The sequence below is a fragment of the Lissotriton helveticus genome, chromosome 2_2, assembly GCF_964261635.1.
Source record: "Lissotriton helveticus chromosome 2_2, aLisHel1.1, whole genome shotgun sequence".
Classification (NCBI taxonomy): domain Eukaryota; kingdom Metazoa; phylum Chordata; class Amphibia; order Caudata; family Salamandridae; genus Lissotriton; species Lissotriton helveticus.
Window position 1 is genome coordinate 122,875,548 of NC_136060.1, and position 26,966 is coordinate 122,902,513.

Sequence of the window (26,966 nt, forward strand, 5' to 3'; positions counted from 1 at the left end):
ATGTCACCCAGCATGCAGTTTCTCCTACACAGTGTTTCTGATTTCATACACTCTTGCTGCCTTTGAGCAGTTGCCCAGCGCCTAATTTGAGATGGTGTTTGCAGGCGGGCCCACTGGCACTCATTTTTGGTGACCAACACTTATTTATGCTCAAAAAACTTTGATCCAAAGCAAGAAAAACACAACTTGAAAGGAGGAAGAGCAGGGCACGAGGCCGGGGTACACGCGGGTGGACGGCATCCACCTTTTTTTCACATGGTGAATGCCATCCACCCTGCCAGGAATTTGGGCCCCACTGAATAATGTGCTGAACTCGTCCCGGTATAATTTCCAAACACAGGACACTTTCAGCAGTGCCTGCACGTTGTCTTCTTTCCATCTGCAACAAGCAACAATGTGTGCAGGCGGGGACGGGCTTTCTTATTTAAGACTCCTGCTGGGCCCATAACAAAGTCCAAATTTGAGGGGTCATCAGGCCTCCTTTTTTTCGAGTCTCTTGACTGGGAGCAGTCAGGAGCCTCACTCACACCTGATGCAAATGAAGCAGAGGGGAAACAAAGCCTCAACCCTGGTTAGCACTTCACCCATACTTAAGAGAGGCAGCTTTTCCCTTTAATCAGTCCCTTTTAAGAGATATGCATACACTGTAAGAATATCAGATGTGTTGGTCTTTCCCAGTATTTACAAAAAACAAATTGCATTTATAGAGAGTTTACTTCCCCTGAGGAGGTGTTGAAATAATTCAAGTACCACTATTTGTTCGTGTATAGCCCAAATCATTCTAACGCAGGATGTCAGAGCGCTTTACATCAACACGTGCATATTACATGTACAATAAATGACATGTTTGTAAATGAATATACAGGATGTGTTACATAAAACTGGGGAACTGCACGGTGTAGAAGTCACATATCATCTTCCATAGCTCACCGTGCTGTTCTCCTCGCAGTGAGCTCAAACGTACACATGATAGACCTGCTAAACATATATGTGAGGGCTTTAGATCTGATGTCACTTCTTGTGATGGCACTTTCTGTAAAGTTGTGGCTTGTGATGCCACTTTTTATGATGTCACTTCCTGTGATGCCATGTGTGATATTGTGCGCTGTGATGTCACTCGCTGTGATGTCATTTGCATACTGCCAAACAGGGTCAGTTCCCCACTTCTTTTTTAGGACTTGTGCCCTGAGGAAGAGATAAATGGAAAAACAGCGAGAAATGGCGAAAACAATAGTGAAAAAGAACCTTCAAGAGTGTGCTAAAGGGGTAGAGTGCCTGGTGATGGATTAAGGATGCTGGAGGTGGAATCAAGACTATGCTGCCTTGTTACTCGGTAACCCAACTTGGTCAGGGCCGGTTGCGGGTTTCTCAGTAACATTTTGGGCCAGGTACTAATTATTTAAAAAATAAAGCTCTGCATTCTAGACACTTATTTTCTACGAGATCGTCCATCCCAGGGAGCACGCGACGAGCTTTGTTTTCTGCTCGAGGGGGAGAAGTTAGGTGAGAAGATATCATTCAGCTTGTGAACTTCAGTCCAGGCATGGCTCAGATGTCCGAGACAGTGACGGGCGTACTAGACTGCTCTGTTATTTAGAGCCGTCCGGAGGCGTCACTAGGCTACCACTCTTTTGAAACTGCGCTCTTGTGAAACAGACAGGTTGTCCTCAAGCATGTGAAATATGGCGCCAGTGACGAAGCACGGAGGAAAGAAATGTTACCAGCACGCGCAAGGCGTGCAATTCGCCGACACGGACTGATTATCAAAACACCCTAACTATCTCCGCCCCGCCCATTGTCTCCACGTGCAGAAGGAATGACAAGCGAGTGGCGGATAATAGAAGTGTGGTGAGCAATGACTTGGCTTATTTTAATTACTAATCAAAGAATTGTAATTTATTACACAAACAAGAATGGAAAGGTGTTACACAAATCCACAGCATGTTGCAATTGAACATATTATAAATATCGATATACATTCAGTGAGGGTACTGAAGCTCAACAAATAAAACTTCTCCAAAGTAAAAAACACTTGAAAATTGTAGCGTTGCAGAGAGTCAATCAATGCCCTCTTTACAGCCCCGGTAGGATCAGGCACTTGCTGCCATGAATTTTACGTCACAGCTAAAAAGGGTCAACCGCATGACGTCATTAACAATTTGATAGACTTCACACTATAATAGGGGAGTGATTACATATGGTAAGGAGAGTCGAGCACAGACTCCAGGGAACCGCAACGGTCGCGCGTGCCAGAGCATAGGTGACGTAACCAGCCAACAAGAAAACCTCAACAATAGGTGTGGGTGGGGAGCGACTAAGCACATTCTTTCACTATGTGGGGGACACTACCTGGTAAGAAATGGCCAAAGCTACACCCAGCTACGTTTTGTAAACATTTATTCCGTATATCTTACAGAGGGCACTGGTGTTGGGAATGTGTTTGTATTTTGCACCACCTGACGAGCATGCACGGTATTCTCACTTTCTATAGAATGGCCAGTCACTACCAGCAGCTACTTGCTCCGGGGCTCGTATTTCTCAAATCAATAGTGCTTTTTTCCATGAGGAATCTCTCCTCTACCTTTCAGGTGCTAAGTAGCTCGCGCTGTTATTGTATTGTGTGCCCAAATCAATAGCAGGTGAATATAAAATCCCACTCGGTGTTCTCAAAGGGAAAATGGCGAATCTGAGTCAGTTATGCCCTGCACTTGGCACAACAGTGCAGTCTGCTCGCAGGTGTACGGGGCAAGTAGCCTACCATTGGCTCAGCATTCAAACCACCAGAAATGGGCTTCAAAACGGTGACTGCTTGTTACGATTTATAATATTTCCATTAATAGGATTTTTGAAGGCATGATTAGAAGAATTTTCCAGAAGGCTTGAAATGATAAGATCATCTACAAAAATGTAGCAATTACTGATCAAACATGTCACTTTGAGGAAAGGGATCTGCCCTACTTGACTCCTGCAACTCATTTGACCAAAAACTCTTAAAATACAAGAAGAACATGTGTATTAAGCTCATTCATAACTTGACAACTCAGACCAGTATTGAAACAAAGGTTTACTTTGATTGTCCAAAGAAAGAGAACATAGCATAGTGTTGGAGCGAACGAGCTGGACAAACCCAGATCATGAAAAGAGACTTTGTATTCTTATCTGTTCTTCGCTATGCCTGTATGTCATAAGAATGGCAGGTGTCAGAAACATCAGACAAGCTCACACTTTGCGTGGTGGCCAACATTATCGTGGTATATGTTGGAAATATCACACAAAACATAACAAAAGGCGGGAAGTACAATCCGACTGGAACACGAGAGCACACAGGGCTGCCTGCCCCGAGTTCTCAGTAAGAAGCTGTGGCGGTTATTACTAGTAAAGAAACACATTACTTTTACGAATTCCTTACAGGATATATTCATTTGTACAGTGCAGATATATTGGTGAAAATAAGCAGGTGACTAGAAAATATATAGCTGCAGAATCCACTAGATACTTGTTAACGAATCGGTTTTAAAAATAGAAAAACAAGATGTCTGCTACTTGGGCTCAAATAATTGAAGCATAGAAGAAAATCATATCAGTCAGTAAAGTTTAGACCCAATATAGGGAGCAGATTAGATTTAATAACTGCAAAGAGAAATAGTACAGAAGTGTGGCAGAGGGTTGGAGCTACGCTCTCAGCGATAGGCTAGGTAAAAGCACTGCTACAGGGATTATTATTATTATTTGTTTGTAAAACGCCTTACCGACTTCAGGCTGTTTCAGAGCATTTTGGGTTAGGGACACAGAAAGGAGCGGACTAATAATAAATCAGGAGGCAGAAGACACAGCCAATCAGCCACCAAAAGGGTGGAGTGAGCTCGTGAAAAGCCTTATCTTTGTATGCAGAAACACAGTGACAAATAAGAACCAGTCAGCCAACTGGCATGATCAAGTAGTAGAGGACACATTTTGAGCTAGCGTATAGAACTATACTAGTCAGGTGCCAGGTTGAAGACATGGGTATTTTAGGGACCTCCATAATTCGACTTTCATTTTCGTGTCAGTTAAAATGGCAAGGTGCTCCACAAGGAGATGTCATGTACGGGAAGTGACCTGCCTCTGAATTTCTTGCATCTAGTTAGGTGTAAAATAATTATATTTCAATTGGAAGAACTTAAGGGCATATGAACAAGAACTTACAGCTGTTATAGCATACATTTTTTGACGTTACAGAAGCACTTTTCTATCACCTTGTTTACAAGTTGCCGCTAACTGCAGTTAGCAGCACTTTTCCAATGTAAATGTGAATTTTCAAGATCACCACTTCTGTTAGCAGGACATAGCGAAAATGAGATGCAAAGTAGGCATTCCAGTGCAAAAACTGCTGCTAACCACACTGTGAGATATTTACTAGAAATTCCTTGTATGGTCCAAAACCAAAGAAACTGCCTCTAACTCCAGTTAAAAGGCAGTTTTTTCAAGACCAGAAAATAGCTGGTCTTAAAAATGGCACAAACACTTGTGGCCATATTTCAGAAGGTTTTGGTGCTGGACATCACTGCAAGGAAAGTTGCTGCACTGCCCTGCACCAAAACTACAGGGCAGGAATGTGCACCATCAATAGGATAGGGTGCATTCCTGGGCCTCATTATGTAAATGTAAATGTACAGGAATTTATATAGCGCAAATCACCGAGCGGTTTCTAAGCGCTTGCTTAGGGAACCCGTCCTGGTATTCCCCTGTGAGATAACCCCGGCAGGGTATCTGCAAGGTGAAAGCCAGGCATCCAGCCGCGAGGGGCCGTTGTGGAGATTAAGCAAGCTATTGCCCAGAGTCGCAGGTTGTGAACCCGTGAATTGAGTAGGCACCGGAGCGAGAATTGTCGAGTCCATGGACATTTTAGGACTCAAGACCCCGCCGAGCCGGGAATTGAACCCTGGTCCCGGGCTGACCTCTGCTTCCAGGTCTGCCTCCTCTAACCATTGAGCCACACTTCTCCACACTTCTCCACATTAACGAAAAGTGTTGCATCACAGCGACAAAACAGCGTTGCAACACTTTTCACTATGCATTTCTTGCGACGCCATTGATTTGCTGTGTTCACTGTACGGCGCTCCTTGTTGCAATCAATGCCAGATACGTCTAGAATTCTAACATATCTGTCAGAGCTAAAGCCACGCATTGCTGCAGTTGTGTCACAAGCATGATGAAACTCCAGCAGTGCATGAGGCCAGCCTATCCGTGTGGCACTGCGTCACCCTTACGCCTGCCATGAGGCAGGCCTAAGGTACTGACACAGTGGTGTCCTATTTCACTGTGCCACGCCTATGAGGTTCTGTTGCATGTGAACGCTCACCCTGCATACATCATACCTGATGCAGGTATAATGTGGCACAGAGCTTCACAAGGTCACGCAGATGCCTAGACGTGTCATTTTACAAATATGGCAAAACGTGGTGCAAGAATCACGCTGCAAGTATGTCAATTCACCGGTGGGTTGAAACTGTCAGAAGGGGCTCATGTATTATATCCCTGTCGTTCTCCCCTATTTTGGCACACAATGGCTGCCATGCGCCAATGCAAGCAACCTTGCGTCATGGTGTAAAGGTGACTTTGTTGCAGAGTTGATTGAAGTTGTGGCTCCATCTCTTCTCGAGACGTGTGCAGGTGGGGCTGGACTAATGAAGGGCGGGAGTGAACGAGTTGGCCTTCTTGAAGTGTTGTTTGCCTGGTCTTTTCTTGACGGGTGCCAGGGTAGCGGTGCAATTGGAGATCTATCGTTGGAAAATGCACTCTGTGGTGTTGGTGTCTGTAAGCGTTAGCGGAGTGGTGGTGCTGAGGAAATTGATGGGAGGTTCTTCGGTGGCCTTGATCTAGCTGCGACGGGGGGCAATAATTGCGATGGTGTACGATGGGCGTGGTGAAGGAGTGATGTAAACAAAAAGGGTCGGTACGAGAGAGTCTTGTGGTGTGGCTGTAGTTGAAGTTTCCGCTGGTGAGAAGACTGGCTTGAGCGAGTGTCAGGCTTTATGGGTTGGTGTGGTGACTATCTACTTGAATCCGATGTTGGTGAGGTACCCCAAAAATAGGTAAAGGTGCCTTCAAGGGATTTGATTAGCTATTCTCAGTCAGATTTTATACAGATTAGTCACTTGTGTGTTAAACCTCATATGGTGGCTCAAGATTGAAAAATCTAAATAACAATGAAGTTATTCACAACACGAATATTCAGTAGAACACTTATAGACACAAGTATATATTTTTTCAAAAGTACACAATTTTTAATGTGAACAGAATTAAAAAGGGTACATTAGAAACCAACAAAACACCATGATAGAGGATACACCAACAATCTACAAATCATTGGTGTAAACATCTATTCCAAATGAATACAAAAAAGGAAATGAATCAAAAACAGCAGAAAACAGTTCCTTAAGGGCAACATATGCTAAGGAAATAGATTTATCAGTCGACGTTTTGGTCTGTTGTGGCAGATTTGTCCGTCAGACCATCTTCAGTACATAAAGTTGATTGTTAAAAGAGTCCCCTATATAAACATAATGTATAAAATTACATAAATATTCTACGATGACGAAATTTTTGAAGAAAGAAAAGACAAACCCCTGTGGAATAGAAAGGAGATGGCATTGTTATAAATCTGAAATACGTGAAAAGAGATGCACTCCTCGTCCTCCTTGTTTTAATCCTTCTTTTAATCCTTTTATCATTGTGATTTTGACGGCGTGCAAAAAACCCCTTCGCGCTTCATCCCATTGCGCTGCAACGTGACTTCTCTACAAAGGGAACCTCATTTAAAGATTCCATCGGGCTGCACTGCCACACGTTAGTTTTGAATCAAATGAATCAATTAATTCTGCTTTACTCTCATTTTTTATCATATTTAACCGTTTTTTAATCCATTACTTTTTCTTCATGTTCAATTCATTTTACTCAAGTCTATTTAAGACGTAGATTTCTCACAAAAGCCCAGGAGTCAAAGGTGGGTTCCACATACCAACATGCAACTTGCACCAGAAGCGTTTCGATACGCTGAGAAGGAAGGAAGAAATGATTAATTCTTAACAAATGCTGTGACCAATAAACCATTAAGCCCCTGAAGAAGGGAATTTACTTCCCGAAATGCATTGGGTTGTTTTATTAAAAAATCTTGGTATGTGGAACCCACCTTTGACTTTTTATGAACGTGTTACTTACTTTGATCAAGTTTGGTATTCAATTTAAACCAGATGGATCAACGTTTAAAAACACCGGAAGGGCCCTGCAAACAGGCTACTATGGGTATATGGACAAAGAATGTCTGTTTACAAAACATAAGGTAATATAGAGACACCAAAGTTTCCAAAAGACAGCGCTATCTAGTTGTGTCTAAACTCATCAGGTTGATGAACTGAAACTATCAAAATGATGACTTGGTCCAAACACATTTAGGCCGATTATTGAAAATGAAAAAGAAACAAATTAACTTAGATGGATACACTCCTAGCATCTAAAGAGAAGACTGCTAACAGCATCAAACACTGAAAAAACGGTTTAGAAAACCACTTGCAATATTGTCAGTCTGTAGGCTATGCCGTTGAGTGCACAGAGATGGTTAGCCTGCATATCATAGTGAAAAGTCTTAAACCCCCTTTTTAAGCACCATAAATGAATACAAGATCGTGCAAGGTAACTTACAGCTATGCATTCACATGAATGTAAACTAGCTTTACCTTCAGTGTCTACCCCAAAAGGTATATGTAGAGGGAGTCATAGTTACTCATACACAAGACGCATTTGTATACCTCAAATCGTATTGTAAACCTACTGTACCTAAGCAAGTGTCATAGATATATCTTAAGTATATTAAATATATCGCTTAATTGAACGTATGAAGACTACATCTAGAACGCTTTTCCTGACAAGTAACGTTGGTGGGATTAGAATATAGCGGCAAGCACTAAGAGGGACTGCATACACAATTGATTTTTATTTAATGAGAAATTGCTTTAAAAAATTGTTTAAATATTGTTGCATCTACGTGGTAGATTCGGAGCTGTATTCAATGCTCCCAGGGCTGGCTACTTCTGTTTAGGTTACCACTCTAGTTCCTGCCACAATCACGCTAGAGCCTCCCCACGTGACCACACTCATTCGGCCTCATTAGGAGCCAAAGACACGACCGCGCAGGACGCTTTTCCTGACAAGTAACGTTGGTGGGATCAGAATATAGTGCAAGCGCTAAGAGGGACTGCATACACAATTGATTTTTATTTAAAGAGAAATTGCTTTTAAACATTCTTTAAATATTGTTGCACCTACGTGTTGGATTAAGAGCTGTGTTCAATGCTCCCAGGGCTGGCTACTTCCATTTAGGTTACCACTCTAGTTGCTGCCACAATTGCGCCAAAGCCTCCCCACGTGACCACGCTCATTCAGCCTCATTAGGAGCCGAAGACGCGACCGCGCAGGACTATTTTCCTGACAAGTAACGTTGGTGTGATTAGAATATAGCGGCAAGCGCTAAGAGGGACTGCATACACAATTGATTTTTATTGAATGAGAAATTGCTTTTAAAAATTGTTTAAATATTGTTGCACATACGTGTTGGATTGGGAGTTGTGTTTAATGCTACTTCCGTTTAGGTTACCACTCTAGTTGCTGCCCCAATCACGCTAGAGCCTCCCCACGTGACCAAGCTCATTCAGCCTCAGTAGGAGCTGATAATGCGACAGCGGAGCGGACGCGCTCTGGCGCACCTAGAACGCGCCTAAGGCAAGCCCGTCTGCACCCAGCCGCGCCCGGCCTGGACCAGGGGCCAGGATCCCTGCCGGTTCCAATAATTTAAGGCTTGTTTATTCACGCGAACAGCTCATATGTCTTAAAGAAGAACCCAATAGTAAGTGTAAACATTCTATAAGCTGAGAGATTTATTCTTTACAATGTCCTAGTTGTGACTTTAGAATTGGCTCTCCTCTATGCAGGTCTGACCTCTTAGGGGAGGAAAGGAAACTCAAAATGTTCCTACTTAATTGTCGCTCCCTCCTCAAACACGCTGTGGAGATCCACATTCTATTGCAAGAAGAAAAACCCGATTTCCGTTTCCTCACGGAAACCTGGTTAGATAAAGATATGGATTATGCCATCATACAAACTCTTCCACATCATTATACAATACAGAGGCAAGACCAAGATGTTGGTCGGGGAGGGGGCATTGCCATTTTTTATAAGGAGGTCTTTAAATGCCATATCTTGAATAATCCCATCCCTAAATGTGAAAGTATCCTGTTTTCGATCTGGGTATCGCCTGTTACCACCCTCTCGGGCATTTTACTTTACCGCTGCCCAGGCCCTATTGGCCCATTCTGTCAGGCTTTGACGGAAAGTGTAACTAATCTGGCTAGCTCCCCACCTAACTTTACGGTATTGGGAGATTTTAACATACATTTTGATAAAGCTCAACTCCCCCAAATAGTAGATCTCGCTGAGGGGTTAGCGGCCTTTCAGTTCAATCAAAAAGTCCCAGGGTCAATACACAATAAAAGCCATTTATTGGACCCTATCTTTTCTAACATTCAAACTCTGACTGCCTCTCAACCTATTCCTTTACCTTGGTCCGATCACTTCCTTCTACCATTTACGTGGGCTAGACAGGAAATAAGTCCTCCGGCGAAGGAAACAAATAAACTTATTCGGACCTGGTATACTCTTCCATGGAATGTGTGGGAGAATGAACTGGAAATCACAAGACCCACACCCCATCCCAATTCCATTAATGCCAACGATTCCTTCAATAGCTGGCTAGAGTCCTCGCTAAATATTATTCTCCCAAAAAAAGAGATGCAGATAAAAACTGGTACTAAGAGAAATCCCTGGTACTCTGCGGGACTCCGGAAGCTTAAGCAAGAGTACAAGGTATTGGAAAGGAAGTGGAGAAAAGATTTCTCATCTAGCAATAAAGCCAACTTTCAACAGATTGGGCAAACTATCGACCTATATCCCTGCTTCCTGGCATTAAGCAAAATCGCCGAGAAGCATGTAAACTCTGCCCTGTGGTTTTTTTTAGAAAAGAATGACCTACTCCACTCTTCACAAACAGGTTTTAGATCACAGCAGGGCACTGAGACTGCTCTCCTGTCGGTAGTGGAGGAAACCAGGAAGATTCTTGACAATGGAGGCTGTGCTGCAATTATTCTATTAGATCTCAGCGCAGCCTTCGATACAGTCAACCATTCGCTCCTGATCAGTAGACTTTGAGATGTTGGGGTTAAAGGAATGGTATTGAAATGGCTGCAGTCTTTTTTAGAAGACAGAGTTTTTCTGTTTTTGAGGAAGTCTGTATATCCAAACCAGTGCCTCTTACCTGCGGAGTTCCTCAGGGATATGCATTAAGTCCCACCCTGTTCAGCGTCTGCCTGAGTTCTCTGGCACATATAGTCACCCCATTTGGGGTGCAGATCGACACCTATGCAGACGATACTCAGCTAGTCATCTCACTGAACAAAAATGATAACTCTGGAGGGGCACTTACATCCTGCCTAGAAAAAGTGGCTAGCTGGATAGATACCTCCTACTTGAAGCTCAATGGAGCTAAAACAGAAATTATGCTACTTGGCAAGGCTACCCTTAATATAGACTCTTGGTGGCCTAATAGCCTAGGTCCCCCCCACTCCGAAAAAGTCCATAAAAAGTTTAGGAGTCGTATTGGATGCCAACCTTGATTTCAAGGAACAGGTGTGGAAAGTGGCAGGCACCTGCTACAGCCTTCTGCGGATGATCAGGAAAAGTCTCCCCATTCTACCTTTCTTGGCCAGAAGACTGTTAGTACAAGCATTAATCCTGTTGAGGCTGGATTATGTGAATGCTATTTATCTTGGAGCTCCACTGTCCACTACTAAAATATTACAGACTGTTCAAAATTGTGCAGCCCGGCAACTTTTAAATGTTCCTAAACGTTTTTCAGCTAAATCTGCTTTAGCTTCATTACATTATCTTCCAATACAGGAAAGGATTCAATTTAAGGCTATGTGCATCGCACATAAGTCAATGGCAGGAAAAGGATCTCTGTTGATTCAGGCTATGATTCTTCCCTACCAGCCTAAAAGAGTCCCAAGGGTAAACACCTCTTATCAGTCCCAAAAGTCAAATGAACAAGTAGTGGAGGGTGGATGTTTTCATATAGTGTTGGCAAGTTTTGGAATCCTTTTCCCCTTCACATCTGCTCCCAATCTAATCATCATCATTTTCGTAAACAGCTAAAAACTTTTCTCTTTCCCTGATACGTTATGAATCTGATTTAGTGTTTCCTTAGCACTGGGATGCCTTCGGGTAACCAGCCGCCTTAGAATTGCTTCCTCACTCACTCACTCATCTGTGTCTCTTAAAACCATACTTAAAGGGCAGTATCATAATTCGTGTAACGACCCGGCAATGCTTGGCTTACCTATCGTGATGAATATTAATTTCTATCAGTGGTAAATATAAGGAAGGCGCAAATCCCCCAAAAAATTTAAAAAACCAGACAGAGGAGCACGTTTTGAATCAAGATTAACTCGCTGTGAACAAAAGTCAGATAAATCTCGAGGTACTCGAAAACTTATTTATAATGAAAGAACAATAGTCTTTCTCCGAATTATGAAGTTAGAAAGCAGAACTCCAAGAAATCTAATTAAAAACAAAAGGGGTGCGTCTTAATCATGATTAAGTTATTTATACAAACAATATCCAGTCAAGGCATGAGTCCTTACATTGCTTACCGAGTTGGAAAAAGTCCTCGTCTCACACGCGTCCCGCTTTCAGAAACTGAAGGCACACTGAGCATTCAGGGCAGTGTGTTTTTATGTCTTCACAACAGTTTTAGGCGTAATAGTATAGAACGCGGAATATCCTAATTCCGCATCATGTTAATAAAGTATGGTGGCCATCTTAAAGTATCTACGTTCAACTCTATTTATAATAGTCACAGCTGACATCTTGCAGTGTATGGCTTCAACTTGAACTGATATTTCAGAGGTAAAATACTTACCTCATGAGTTGAATCTAGCAAATTGGATATATATATTTTTCCAACTTGGGATAGTGATAATTTACGTTGGAGTTTGAAAAAATAGTTTGCAAGAAAACACACCCAAAATATTAAAAGGGAGAGGAAGACAGAATGTGTTTACAAACACAATAGATAAATCTTAGAAAAACAATTTAAAAAACATCTCCTCTTTATCACAATATCAAATAGTGGTGACATTTTCATGAAGTCATTGGTTGAGTTACAATGGTAAATATTGATTCATTAATACCACAATCTATTGCTCAAACAATTTAAACATTATATCTTCTTTATCGCAATACCACATAGTGGTGACATTTCCATGAGATCATTGGTTCAGATACAGTGGTAAATATTGACCGCATTCATTAATACCACAATCTATTGCTCAAATGGTAGCAACACAACTGAGTTAGTGGTTTAAAAATATGTAGTCTCAAAGTCTGCACAATTTATACGGATGAAAAGTACCTATTGTATTACACAAATATCATGTACAATAGATAAAGAATTCAACAATCCCGAATTCTGTTATGTTATGTTATGTTATGTTATGTTATGTTAAATTAGCTCTTCTATAGCGCACGGCTACTCGGAGGAGTGTCCCGGCGCTTTGGCGAAGAGTGAAACAAGGTTAGGTACAGCATAACAGTGATCCAGAAAAGACACAGATTACAGAGTGAAAAGCCAGGTCTTTAACAACACATGATCTTTTTACAAAGAATTTGCATAGAACAGAATCGAGATACAGTAACTGGATGGTAGACTGTCTCAGCTTTCTCCGAAGATGTCAAAACAGGTCAAGACATAGTGCAACACTATCAGCAGATGCAGGCAAGAGAGTGTCATTCATATGCTAAATACAGTCCCTTCACAATACTGTCTGTGCGGCAAATCCATAGATTTTCTTTTAAAGTGAGAATTCTGTCTCCTTTGGACTGTCTAACCGAAGGCCTGACCACATCACCCACCAGAGCATGTCCTTCACAGAATGTTTAGCCTGACTATAATGTTCGTCTAATGGCGTATTCTCAACCTTACAGCGAATCCTTGATTGGTGTTGAAGGATTAGTTTTTTGACTATTTGTGTAGTTTTGACTTGTAGTACAGGCCACAAGGACATTGCACACAATAGATCACATTGCTTGTGTTGGAGTTAGAAAAATACCTGACGGTGGTCGTTTATCCATTGAGCTCAAAGCACTTAGGGGCATATTATCAAGACAGGCGATAAAATTATTGCAGCTTTAGCGGCAGAAAACTGCCACTAAAACAGCGATAATGGGCTTGATAATATGCTCCATGGAATTCCAATTGAAGCCCATGTTAGATGTCCTTCACATTTAACATGGGCTTCAATTGGAATTCCATAGAGCATATTATCAAGTCCATTATCACAGTTTTTGTGGCAGTTTTCTGCTGCTAAAGCAGCGATAATTTTATCGCCTGTCTTGATAATATGCCCCATTATGGTCTTAGTGGTACTACATGCTGAGCACTTATTGCATTTGAAATGTCCTACCACAGGAACTAGTTGTCTCATATTGTCAACAACTTCAGTGTCAGATGTATTATATGCATGCACGAGTCAATCCTTTAGGTTAGAACCCCTTTTAAAAGAGAACAGGGGGTTCTGAATCAATTCTAGGAGTCGACACAAGCTGCGGTTGAGTTGATTTGCTTTTTACTTTCAGCAATGCCTCACAGTTGTTATACCAGGCGCGTTTCAATACATTCTTAGGGAGCTTGCTTGGGTAACCACGTGCTCGCAGTTTTTCTGTCAGTGTTTTTGCTTCCAAAAAATAGTTCTCCCTACGGGAACAGTTTCTGAACAAGCACAGGAACTGCCCACAGGGTAGACCATCCTTGAGAGCTTGCGGATGATGACAATTGTGTTTTAGCAGCATTTTCCTTGCTGTGGGTTTGGTGTATAAGGTAGTATACAGAATGTTGTTGCTGTCCACTCTAATTGACATGTCTAGGAAATTTATACTGTTGTTATCAGATTCCAAAATGAATTTTAAATGAAGATTCCTAGAATTAACCCAGTCATGAAATTGAAGTAAAAGATCTTTACTACCTCTCCAAATAAGAAACACGTTTACTATGTACCTTAGTCAACAGATGATGTTTGACATAAAATAGTTCAAGGTATCATAGACAAACTTCTTCTCAAAGTCTGAGACATAGATATTGGCTATGTCAGGGGCATAAACAGCCCCCATCGCAACACCTTTTAGCTGTTGGTAGAACGTGTCAAATAGGAAAAAAGTTCCCACACAGGGAATTTCTGACACATTCAATGATAAAGTCAGTGGGAGCATTATGTGGTCTAGGTTGACCGTCCAAAAGTTGTTCAATGATGTTTATAGCATCTATCTGCGCAATATTGGTATACAGACTTTCAATGTCAATAGATACCAATAGTTCACAAGTTGGATCCACAGGTGATTTTCAACCACATTAATCACTTCTGTGGTGTCCCTGATATATGTCACAACCTCTGTAGCAAATGGATGGATAACAAAGACAGCATATTGGGCTAATGGCTTAAGAATAAAGTTACACCCTGAGACGATCGGTCTACCTGGGGGGGGGTGTGGTGACATTTTTGTGTACTTTCGGTAGAATGTATATTACCAGTACAGTTGGCGATGTATTCATGAAGAAAGAAGCCTCCTTGTCACTAAGCCAACCATCATCTTGTCCCTGGCGACTCAGAGTCGAGATGGTATTAGACAGGCGACTTGAATGATTACCTGTCAACTTCTTATAGTTTGTTTCTACAGACAGTTGTGTTAGCAGCTCCACTCTGTAAGCTTTTTTGTCCCTTAGAACAATACATCCACCCTTGTCTGTTGGCTTGATTACAGTTCCAGGAAGAGTCTGCAGATTACAGAGAGATTTCTGTTCTTCTCTTGTAAGCTTGTATTTAACAAATGATGTTTTCTTAATTAGATTCTCAATGTCAGTAATTACAGCATTCTCAAAAGTAAATATTTATTTTGTAACCATTGTGTTGGTAGGAAAGAACATTGAGCAATTTTGTAACTCAGTAGTGTCTACTTGGGGAACTGCCATGTTGTGGGCAAAGACATTTCTCAATCTTATGGAAAGGAAAAACTTGTACAATTCCAATTTAGTTTGGAAAAGATCACTTTTGTTAGTTGGCACAAATGAAAGACCTGCTGACAGGATCGCTATTTCTAACTCTGATAGTACATTTTGAGACAGATTAAAAATTGGAATGGTTTGTTGGCGATCTACCATTCGTAGTACTGGTTCCGGGTCTGCCTGAACCCTGGTGTGTACTGGTTCCAGAAGCATCCTCTCTTTGCTGCTCGTTGTCTCTGAGGCTGCTCTGACCCTCTGCAGTCTTGGCCTAAAAAAACCTGTCTGGATGTTGAAGGTTGTTGGTCGTAGTGCTGGTGATGCATATTATCAAAGGCTTGATCAATGTCTGTGTCAGAGTTTGTGTCTGAAAAAGTGTCACTTTTATGTTGAAATTGGTTAGGGCCTTGGGGTAAATAAAAATCTTTTTGTGGAGATAAGGCTAAGTTCTTTCTTTGCTATACCTCTTAATATCCATCTGCAATTTATCTGTTTTTATGGGAGTTAAATCCCTCAAATTCTTTGATTGTAAGTGTAATCTTGTCCAGAAGTAACTTGGAATTAGATACACTAGCATCGGAATTAATCTTTCTTTCTAAATTCTCAATTTCTTTTGTAAGGGACTTGGGGCCAGATGTAGGAGCCTAAATACCAGTCGGTAACGGCCGATTTCGGCCGTTACCGACCGGTATTTAAGAATTGGAATGTAGGTGCATTTATTTTACAGAATCGGTAAATTTACCGAATCGGTAAATTTACAGATTCTGTAAAATACCGAATCGGTAATTTTACCGATTCGGTAAATCCAAATGTAGGTGGGACTCTTCTGAGTCCCAAAGGCCTTTCAAATTCGGTATTTTACCACCCAATTCAATTGGGTGGTAAAATACCGAATCCAGGTGTGCATGCACATGTGTGCATGCACACCTATGCCATGTGACAGACAGACATGCCCTTAGGGCATGTCTGTGTGCCACATGGCACACATGCCTGTATTCGGGGTGCTAGAGGGTGTCAAAGTGACACCCCCTGCACCCTTGCAAAAATCGGTATTTACCAAATCGGTAAATACCTATGCGGTAATGCCCATTGATTCCTATGGGCTTCAAGGCCCATAGGAATCAATGGGCATTACCGAATCGGTATTTACCGATTCGGTAAATACCGATGTTTACAGATTCGGTAATTCAATCACCGAATTTACCTAAATCTCCCCCCTTCTATTTTACCGATTCATAAATACCGAATCGGTAAAATTCGGTATTTATGAATCGGTAAAATAGAATTACCTACATCTGGCCCTTAATGTGTTTAAGAGCCGTTCCGATGCTCAGCACCATCCAGGTGCGTGAGCAATTATTGGCTGAGTAGCTAAAGCCTACTTTAAAGTCCTCATCTTCAGTAAAAATGATGGGTATATTTCTGATCTGTAAGCCTGTGGGAATTATATTTGCATTTAGACAATCTGTCAGAAACTTACCATGTGTCTCTGTTATTGCTAGTTTCTTTTTTTAATCTCTCTAATTGATTCTAGTCTGATTCGTATGAAAGTTGTATCGCAGGGCCCCTATTCCCTAACAGGGATGGGCCAGCAGCAATCTTCAGAATATATTCATCAGTACAGGATAATGTCTCAGCTTTAGACATAAGTGTTGTGTAATATGTCTGTAGGGCAACGTCCAACTAGAGTCTAAACTCTTCACAAAACTCACTTGAAGAAAGTGACCCACAACAGACAAATGTCTGTGCAATATATAGTAACAGAAAAGTGGGAACCCAATATACCCTTGGAGGCTTGGGCAGATAGACTAGTAATAGGTAAAGGTACCTTCTAGGGATTTCATTAGCTATTCTCAGTAAAATTTTATACATATTAGTCACTTGTGTTAAGCCCCTTTTGGTGGTTCAACCTTGACTAATCTAAACAACAATGAAGTTATTCACAACACGAATATTCAGTAGACACGGGTATGTCTTTTTTCAAAAGTACACAATTTTTTATGTGAACAGAATTAAAAAGGGTACATTAGAAATCAACAAAACACCATGATAGAGGACACACAAAAAAAACTACAAATCATCGGTGTAAACATCTATTCCAAATGAATACAAAAAAATTAAATGAATCCAAAACAGCAGAAAACAGTTCCTTAAGGGCAACATATGCTAAGGAAATAGATGCTTTGTGTACCTTGCCCATAGAGTCCTTATACACAAATAGCCTCCAAATTGACTCTCTACTTGTGATGGAAACCATTCTCAATGAATGGCCACGCCCACAGGCTGTCCCCACAGTTTTCATACTCCAACTCTTAGAGATCTGCCTCACTAGGAATTTCTTCCTATTTGATGATCAGTATTATCAACAGGTGAAAGGCACATAAATGGGGGCTGTTTTTGCCCCCAACTTAGCGATACTGTACATGGAGAAAAACGGCCTCCTGTCACCTCATAATCCATTTCAACCTGGCATTATTAAGTGGAAGAGATAAATAGATGACATTTTCATGATTTGGCAAGACACTGAAACAACCCTACACTTATTTCTCCATTGGCTTAACAACAATTGTGAGGGCCTTAAGTTTACATCGACACACGACAAAGTTTCTATTCCATTCCTTGATCTCAATGTCCTTAAAAAAGATGGGGTACTAATTACCAGTCTCTTTCACAAACCTACAGAGCGCAATACATTATTAAGATACGACAGCTACCATCCCTGTGAGCTTAGAGACTCTTTACCCTACTCTCAGTTCCTTCGGATTAGGAGGAACTGCTCACTTAAAGAAGATTATTTCCATGAGGCTAGAGTGCTTAGTAACAAACTGACTAGCAGAAGGTACTCACACAGACTAGTTCGTAACATCATGAAAAGAGACTGGTACTGCCCTCAAGACGTCCTCCTTGAACCTAAATAAAAACCATGCCAAAACCGATTGGTTTGCGTCACAAACTTCTCCCCGGTTTCCAACATCATATGCATAACCATTATTAAGAATTGGAAGGTCCTGAATGCTGGCACACTGAATCTTGAATGCCCCATGTTTTGCTTTCAAGAAAAATAAAAATATTAGAGATCATCTTGTACGTGCAGCATTACCCAACTCTAAGCCCTTAAGCACCCTCAATGATCACTGGGGACTTGCACCTCTCACTGGGCACGCTAAATATGGAAACTGTATTGTATGTGACCTCACCATTGAATGTAAAGAATTCATTTTTGAAAATACGAAAAATTGAACTAAAAACATTCACTAACTGTAATACATGCAATGTTGTGTATGCTATTTTATGTCCATGTAATCGAATCTATATTGGACAAACTACTCAAAAGATACGCATCAGGATCTGCCAAAACCGAAGTAGATTACGATGCAAAACACAGAATGCCCCCTTGTTCAACATTTTCAAGAAACATGCCATACTGAGAATGACATACGCTGGACAGTTAATAGTGTGGTCAAACCACCCCCAAGAGGCGGCGACATCTCCAAATTACTCAATAAGGAAGAATTCAAATGGATCTTGGAGACTAACAGCATACATACAGGTCTGAATCGGCTTAAAGATTGGACCACACTCATATAAAGCATAATGTAATTTTATTCTGAGTACTTAGCACCTGTTTTTTTCATGCAAGGTTAACTTACCTTACACCAATGTATTTTAGCAATTTAGCCATGACCTCTTTTTACCTGTGTCACCTCTTTTCTGCTGTATATTTTTACACATGGTTAAAATCCGAACTCAAGGCTAAGGCTTGTTTCCCTGCACGACTGCAATTAGTGCTCTCTCACTCCATAGCCTCTGAACCTCCAGACACTGACTGCCGGTTGCGGTCTCTTTCTCCCCTCTTTCAAGACTGAGGGAAGAGCTTTCTCCCCACTAGCGGTTTTTAGCAACAAGGGAGCACTCCACCAAAAACTAGGATTGACATCTTGCTTCCCTTACAGACATCTATCCCTATTGGATCCCTGTAGTACGCGGCTGCGGCTCCCTCCCTATTCAGGAAATAAACAACATCAAGTGTTTCCCATCACTGGATGGGTAAGCCTCCCCTTCCTTTCTTGTCCTTTTTTAGGTGGTCCCCTTACACACCCTTCTTGTCCTTACATTAAATCCTACCTCGTCTGACGGGTCATTTTTGCAAACTAAGGGGCCGATTATGATGGCGGCTTTCCCGCATTCTCCGGGCCGGCGGAAGCCCCCGACGGCCCGGAGGATGCGGGAAAACCACAGCGGACTGAAAAAGACAGATTAGGATGGCTGGGGGATCGTTGTTCAGTCTGCAGCTTTTCCGCCGCGGTCGCCTCCTGTCCGCAGTGGAAAAGCACTAACACTATCAGCACTATCAGACACCGCCAGCCATATTAGGATGACTGGAGTAACATGCCTTTACACGGCGGCATTTCTGCCATGCAAAGGCATACGGATTTTTGTTTGGGGGCCCGTTGCAGGCCCCCAGGGGTAAAGGGGGTGGGGGGTGCACATGGGGGGTACCTATGGTACCCCCCTGCATTTGCGTGCACAAAGCGGCAGGCACCGCGCGGTGCCTGCCGCTTTGTGCATGCAAATGCACAACTTACATTTTTAACATTGCAGCGGGTGCTGCTTCAAGCAGCACCCGCCGCAATGTTAAAAATACAGGATGTGACCGCCAGGGTGGCGGTCACATCCTAATTTGCATGGAGGGACCGCCGCTGCCCCTGCGGACGGTCCCTCCTACTCTATGGTGGCGGACGGACTCAGGTCCGTCCGCCATCATAATCGGCCCCTAAGTGCCATCGCATCCGACGCCCTAAGCAGTCTGGGTGCCTCCAAATATGTTCCCTTGAAATTTCATGGTAAGCGCCGGTCAGCCCATTCTGCGGGACCCTATGCGATTTTATTCCCTTTTTCTACAGCTCATATTAATTTCTTTTTTCAGGTCTATCAGTTTGCTGACCATATCATCAGCCTCACATCCACCTCTATCTATGCGAGACTTGATAACGCATATGTGTTCTCTTTATTCTGCCCGCTCGCTACCAAGCTTACTTTATGCGCTCTTTAACTAATTTTCCTAGCAGACACTGGCTTTTCCAAATATGTTAGGCCTTTTCACGCAGACTTGATAATGCATATGTGTCCCTTTTTATTCTGCCTACTCACCACCAAGCTTTCCGAATGCGACCTGTAATTAATTTCCCAAACAGACACTGGCTTTTTCAATACTTCTGGTCTATTCATGCGGTCAAGCGATGTATGACACTATATTATTTTTGTTATCTTTAACATATGGCCTTTCGATCCTAGCTCATTATGATACTATTTAGTTGTAATCGTCATGGAGCGTTGTTAACCTTAAACATAGAAATGACTAACCATTTATTGAATTTAATATGTGGACCTGGTTTGGTGCTCTCTTTTTATTATTTGTATTTCCTCCCCCCTTCTCTTTTCTCCAATTGTATCAAAGTCATTACAGGCAATTGTACACAGGCATGCTTATCTGAAACGTCCTGATGATGATCCATTTATTGTTTATATAGATCAAAACACCGTTGACACCCTAAAATGCCTTATGCACTGCTCTGAATTGCCATTTAATGTGTAAAGGTGTTCTTTTGCGATTTGTTTGTCATATTGTGAATTTTGTGTGTAGCAAACCTACACCCTTGCCTTAGACTTTTTGTGTGTCCTATTGTTTGTCCTTTTTTCAGTAGGATGCAGGCTTGTGTCCCACTTGGAAATGTTTGTGTATGCTGTTCTCATTAGATTCAAAAATATTAAATATTAAACCTCTATCCGGCTGGACAAGTCTAACAAATATAGTACTGATTGGGTCAATATTCATTCCTCTGTTCCTATTTTTGCCTCACTAAGGACCACTGTTCTCAATAATAAGGAAATAGATGTATCAGTCGACGTTTTGGTCTGTTGTAGCAGATTTGTCCGTAAGACCATCTTCAGGACACAAAGTCGGTTGTTAAAAGAATCCCCTGTATAAACATAATATATAAAATTTCATAAATAGTCGACCATGACAACATTTTTGAAGAAAGAAAAGACAAACCTGGGTGGAATAGAAAGGAGATGGCATTGTTATAAATCTGCCAATAGTGTGAAATTTGGAACTTAACCCAAAGATGTAGTCAAGATCAGAGTAGATCACATATTTTCATAGAGGAGACTGAGTGATACAAAAGCTATCACCAAAAGCAACTTGAAATAGATCCTTTTTATGAAAGCGTTACTTACTTTGATCAAGTTCGGTACTCAATATCAACCAGATTGATCAACGTTTAAAAACAACGAAAGGGCCTTGCGAATAGGCTCCTATAGGTATATCGACAAAGAATGTCTGTTTACAAAACATAAAGGAACATAGAGACAACAAAGTTTCCAAAAGACAGCGCAATCTAGTTGTGCCTAAACTCATCAGGTTGATGAACTATAACTATCAAAATGATGACTTGGTCCAAAGACATTTAGGCCAATTATTGAAAATGAAAAGAAACCGAATTAACTTAGATGGATACGCTTCTAACATCTAAAGAGAAGACTGCTGACATCATCAGTCACTGAAAAAACAGTTTAAAACCGCTTGCAATATTGTCTGTCTGTAGGCTATATTGTTGAGTACACAGAGATGGTTAGCCCGCATATCATAGTGAAAAGTCTTGAACCTCCTTTTTGAGCACCATAAATGAATACAAGATCGTGCGAGGTAACTTACAGCTATGCATTCACATGAATGTAAACTATCTTTACCTTCAGTGTCTAGCCCAAAAGGTATATGTAGAGAGAGTCATAATTACTAATGTACAAGACGTGTTTTTATACCTCAAATCGCATCATAAACCTGCTGTACTTAGGCAAGTGTCATAGATATATCTTAAGTATATTAAATATATCGATTAATGGAGCATATGGAGACTGTACATCTAGAACAGCCTCATGTTGTCTCTAATAACCATACTTAAAGGGCAGTATCATAATTTGTGCAATGAGCCGGCAAAGCTTGGCTTACTCATTGTGATGAATATTAATCTCTATCAGAGGTAAATATAAGAAAGGGGCCTATCCCAAAAAACTGTTAAAAAACAGACAGAGGCGCATATTTTAATTCAAGATTAATTCACTGTGAACAAAAGTCAGATAAATCTCAAGGTACTCAAAAACGTACTTATAACGGATAAGCTCTCTCTCCAAATTATGAAGTTAAAAGGCAGCAATCCGAGAAATCTAAATAAAATCTAAAGGGATGCGTCTTAATCATGACTAATGACCATCACCACCCCCTTTTGTACCGCTTTTGGCCGCCATAAGTGTGGCAGGGTATGCTCAGACGTGAGTCCCTTGCTCACTTTTCCACTGGATTCAAGCAAGCCGGGCTGAAGACGGCTGGAATGCCAGAAACCGGTCCTCGGAAGCTTGTTTCCAGTCCAGGGAAGACATGGCTTGGCAGTTCGGGCTGGACTGTTCCCATGAGGCACAGGGTCAGACTGATTTGCATATAGCCATGTCTGAACTGGGGTGGCAGAGTGGGCTAAAGAACGGTGATGGATTAAACCCAGATCTTTTGACTGGGTGTGAGTGTTTGATTGATTCAGATGCTCCGTCCATCACCACCCCCTTTTGTACCGCTTTTGGCCGCCATAAGTGTGGCAGGGTATGCTCAGACGTGAGTCCCTTGCTCACTTTGCCACTGGATTCAAGCAAGCCGGGCTGAAGACGGCTGGAATGCCAGAAACCGGTCCTCGGAAGCGTGTTTCCGGTCCAGGGAAGACATGGCTTGGCAGTTCGGGCTGGACTGTTCCCATGAGGCACAGGGTCAGACTGATTTGCATATAGCCATGTCTGAACTGGGGTGGCAGAGTGGGCTAAAGACCGGTGATGGATTAAACCCAGATCTTTTCACTGGTTGTGAGTGTTTGATTGATTCAGATGCTCCTTTCCTCACCACCCCCTTTTGTACCGCTTTTGGCCGCCATAAGTGTGGCAGGGTATGCTCAGACGTGAGTCCCTTGCTCACTTTGCCACTGGATTCAAGCAAGCTGGGCTGAAGACGGCTGGAATGCCAGAAACCGGTCCTCAGAAGCTTGCTTCCGGTCCAGGGAAGACATGGCTTGGCAGTTCGGGCTGGACTGTTCCCATGAGGCACAGGGTCAGACTGATTTTCATATAGCCATGTCTGAACTGGGGTGGCAGAGTGGGCTAAAGAACGGTGATGGATTAAACCCAGATCTTTTGACTGGGTGTGAGTGTTTGATTGATTCAGATGCTCCGTCCATCACCACCCCCTTTTGTACTGCTTTTGGCCACCATAAGTGTGGCAGGGTATGCTCAGACGTGAGTCCCTTGCTCACTTTGCCACTGGATTCAAGCAAGCCGGGCTGAAGACGGCTGGAATGCCAGAAACCGGTCCTCGGAAGCTTGTTTCCGGTCCAGGGAAGACATGGCTTGGCAGTTCGGGCTGGACTGTTCCCATGAGGCACAGGGTCAGACTGATTTGCATATAGCCATGTCTGAACTGGGGTGGCAGAGTGGGCTAAAGAACGGTGATGGATTAAACCCAGATCTTTTGACTGGGTGTGAGTGTTTGATTGATTCAGATGCTCCGTCCATCACCACCCCCTTTTGTACCGTTCATCCAAAGCATATCCAGATAAGGCATGAGTCCTTACATTTCTTACTGAGCTGGAAAAAATCCTCTTCTCACACGCGTCCCGCTTTCAGAAACAGACAGCACACTGAGCGTTCGGAGCAGCATTTTTTTTGTTTCTTCACGACACTGTTAGGCCCAATAGTATAGAAAGCAGACTATCCTAATTCTGCATCATGTTAATAAAGTACAGAGGCCATCTTAAAGTATCTATGTTCCGCTCTAATTATAATAGGCTCAGCTGCGATCTTGCTGTGTATGGCTTCAACTTGAACTGATATTTCAGAGGTAAAATCCTTACGTCATGAGTTGAATCTCGCAAATTGGATATATATATATATTTTTTTCCAATTTGGGATAGTGATTATTTACATTGGAGTTTGAAAAATTAGGAATAGTTTTCAAGAAAACACACTCAAAATGTGAAAAGGGAGAGAAAGACAGAATGCTTGTTCAAACACAATAGATACATCTAAAAAACCCAATATAAACACAATCTCCTCTTTATCACAATATCACATGGTGGTGACATTTCCATGAAGTCACTGGTTGAGTTACAATGGTAATTATTGACCACATTCATTAATACCGCAATCTATTGCTCAAACAATTTCAACATTATCTCTTATTTATTGCAATACCACATAGTGGTGAAATTTCCATGAGATCATTGGTTCAGATAGAGTGGTAAATATTGACAGCATACATTAATAACACAATCTATTGCTCAAATGGTTACAACACAACTGAGTTGGTGGTTTAAAAATATGTAGTTTCAAAGTGTGTACAATTTATACAGATGAAAAGTAACTACTGTATTATACAAATATCATGTACAATAGATAAAGAATTCAAACAATCCAGAATTCTTGAAAACAACAACATGTATGATGTTTTTACAAAGAATTTGCATAGAACAGAATTGAAACACTCTGACCGCGTGGTAGACAGTATCAGCTGTCTCCGAAGATGTCAAAACAGCTCAAGACATAGTGCAACACTATCAGCAGATGCAGGCAAGGGAGTGCCATTTATTTGCTGAATTCAGTCCCTTCGCAATACTGTCTGTGCGGCAAATCAATTGATTTTAATTTAAAGTGAGAATTCTGTCTACATTGGACTGTCTGATTGAAGGAATGACTACCTTCATCAACCAGCAGGGCATGTCCTTCTCAGAATGTTTACCCTGACTATAATGTTCGACTAATGTTACATTCTCAACCTTACAGCGAATTCTTGATTGGTGTTGAAGGATTAGTTTTTTTACTATTAGCGTACATTTGCCTATGTGTCCTTTCTTTCTTCAAAAATGTCGTCATGGTAGACTATTTATGTAATTTTATACATTATGTTTATACAGTAGACTTTTTTAACAATCAACTTTAAGTCCTGAAGATGGTCTGACTGACAAATCTGCCACAACAGACCGAAACGTCGACTGATACATCTATTTCCTTAGCATATGCTGCCCTAAAGAAACTGTTTTCTGCTGTTTTGGATTCATTTCCTTTTTTTATTCATTTGGAATACATGTTTAAACCGATAATTTGTAGTTTTTAGTGTAAACTCTATCATGGTGTTTTGTTCTTTTCTAATGTACCCTTTTTAATTCTGTTCACATAAAAAAATGGTGTACTTTTGAAAAAAGATATACCCATGTCTATAAGTGTTCTACTGAATATTCGTGTTGTGAATAACTTTATTGTTGTTTAGATTATTCAAGGTTGAACCACCAAAAGGGGCTTAATACACAAGTGAATAATATGTATAAAATTTGACTGAGAATAGCTAATGAAATCCCTTGAAGGCACCTTTACCTATTATTAGTCTATCTGCCCAAGCCTCCACGGGTATATTGGGTTCCCACTTTTCTGTTACTATATATTATGCTGATATTTGTCAGTTGTGGATCACTTTCTTCAAGTGATTTGTGTGAAGAGCTTAGGCTCTAGTTTGACGTTGCCCTACAGACATATTACACCACACTTATGTCTCAAGCGGAGACATTATTCTATACGGATGAATATATTCTGCAGATCGCTGCTGGCCCATCCGTGTTAGGGAATAGGGGCCCTGCAATACAACTTCCATACGAATCAGTCTTAAATCAATTAGAGAGATTAAAAAAGAAACTAGTAAGAACAAAGCTACATACTAAGTTTCTGACAGATTGTCTAAAAGCAAATACAATGCCCACAGGCTTACAGATCAGAAATATACCCATTATTTTTACTGAAGATGAGGACTTTAAAGTAAGCTTTAGCTACACAGCCAATAAGTGCTTACGCACCTGGATAGTGCTGAGCATCCAAACGGCTCTTAAACACATGAAGTCCCTTACGAAAGAAATTGAGAATTTAGAAAGGAAAATCAATTCCGGTTCTAGTATAACTAAATCCAAGTTACTTCTGGACAAGATTACACGTACAATCAAAGAATTTCAGCAATTCTACTCCCATAAAAAAATCTGATAAATTGCAGAAGGATATTAAGAGGTATAGCAAAGGAAGAACTTACGCTTATCTCCACAACGATTTTTATTAACTCCAAGGCCCTAACCAATTTCAATGTAAACGGACCACGTTTTCAGGCACAAACTCTGACACGGAGAGTGATCAAGAGTCTGATAATACGCATCGCCAGCACTACGAGCAACAACCTTCAACATCCAGACAGGTTTTTTTAGACCAAGACCGGTTAGGGTCAAGGCATGCTCGGAGCCAATGAGCAGCGAAGAGAGGATCGTTCCGGAACCAGTACACACTAGGGTTCAGGCAGATCCGGAACCAGTACTACAAATAATAGATCCCCAACAAACCATTCCAATTTTTAATCTGTCTCAACATGTACCATCAGAGTCGTAAATAGCGATCCTGTCATCAGGTCTTTCATTTGTGCCAATTAACAAAAGTGATATTTTCCAAACTAAATTGGAATTGTAAAAGTTTTTCCGTTCCATAAGAGTGAGAAATTTCTTTGCCCACAATATTGAAGTTCCCCAAGTAGACACTACTGGTTTACATAATCGCTCAATGTTCTTTGCTTCCAACACAATGGTTGCGAAAGAAATAATTACTTTTGAGAATGCTGTAATTACTGAGATTGAGAATCTATTTAAGAAAACATAATTTGTTAAATACAATCTTACAAGAGAAGAAAAGAAATCTCTCTGTAATCTGC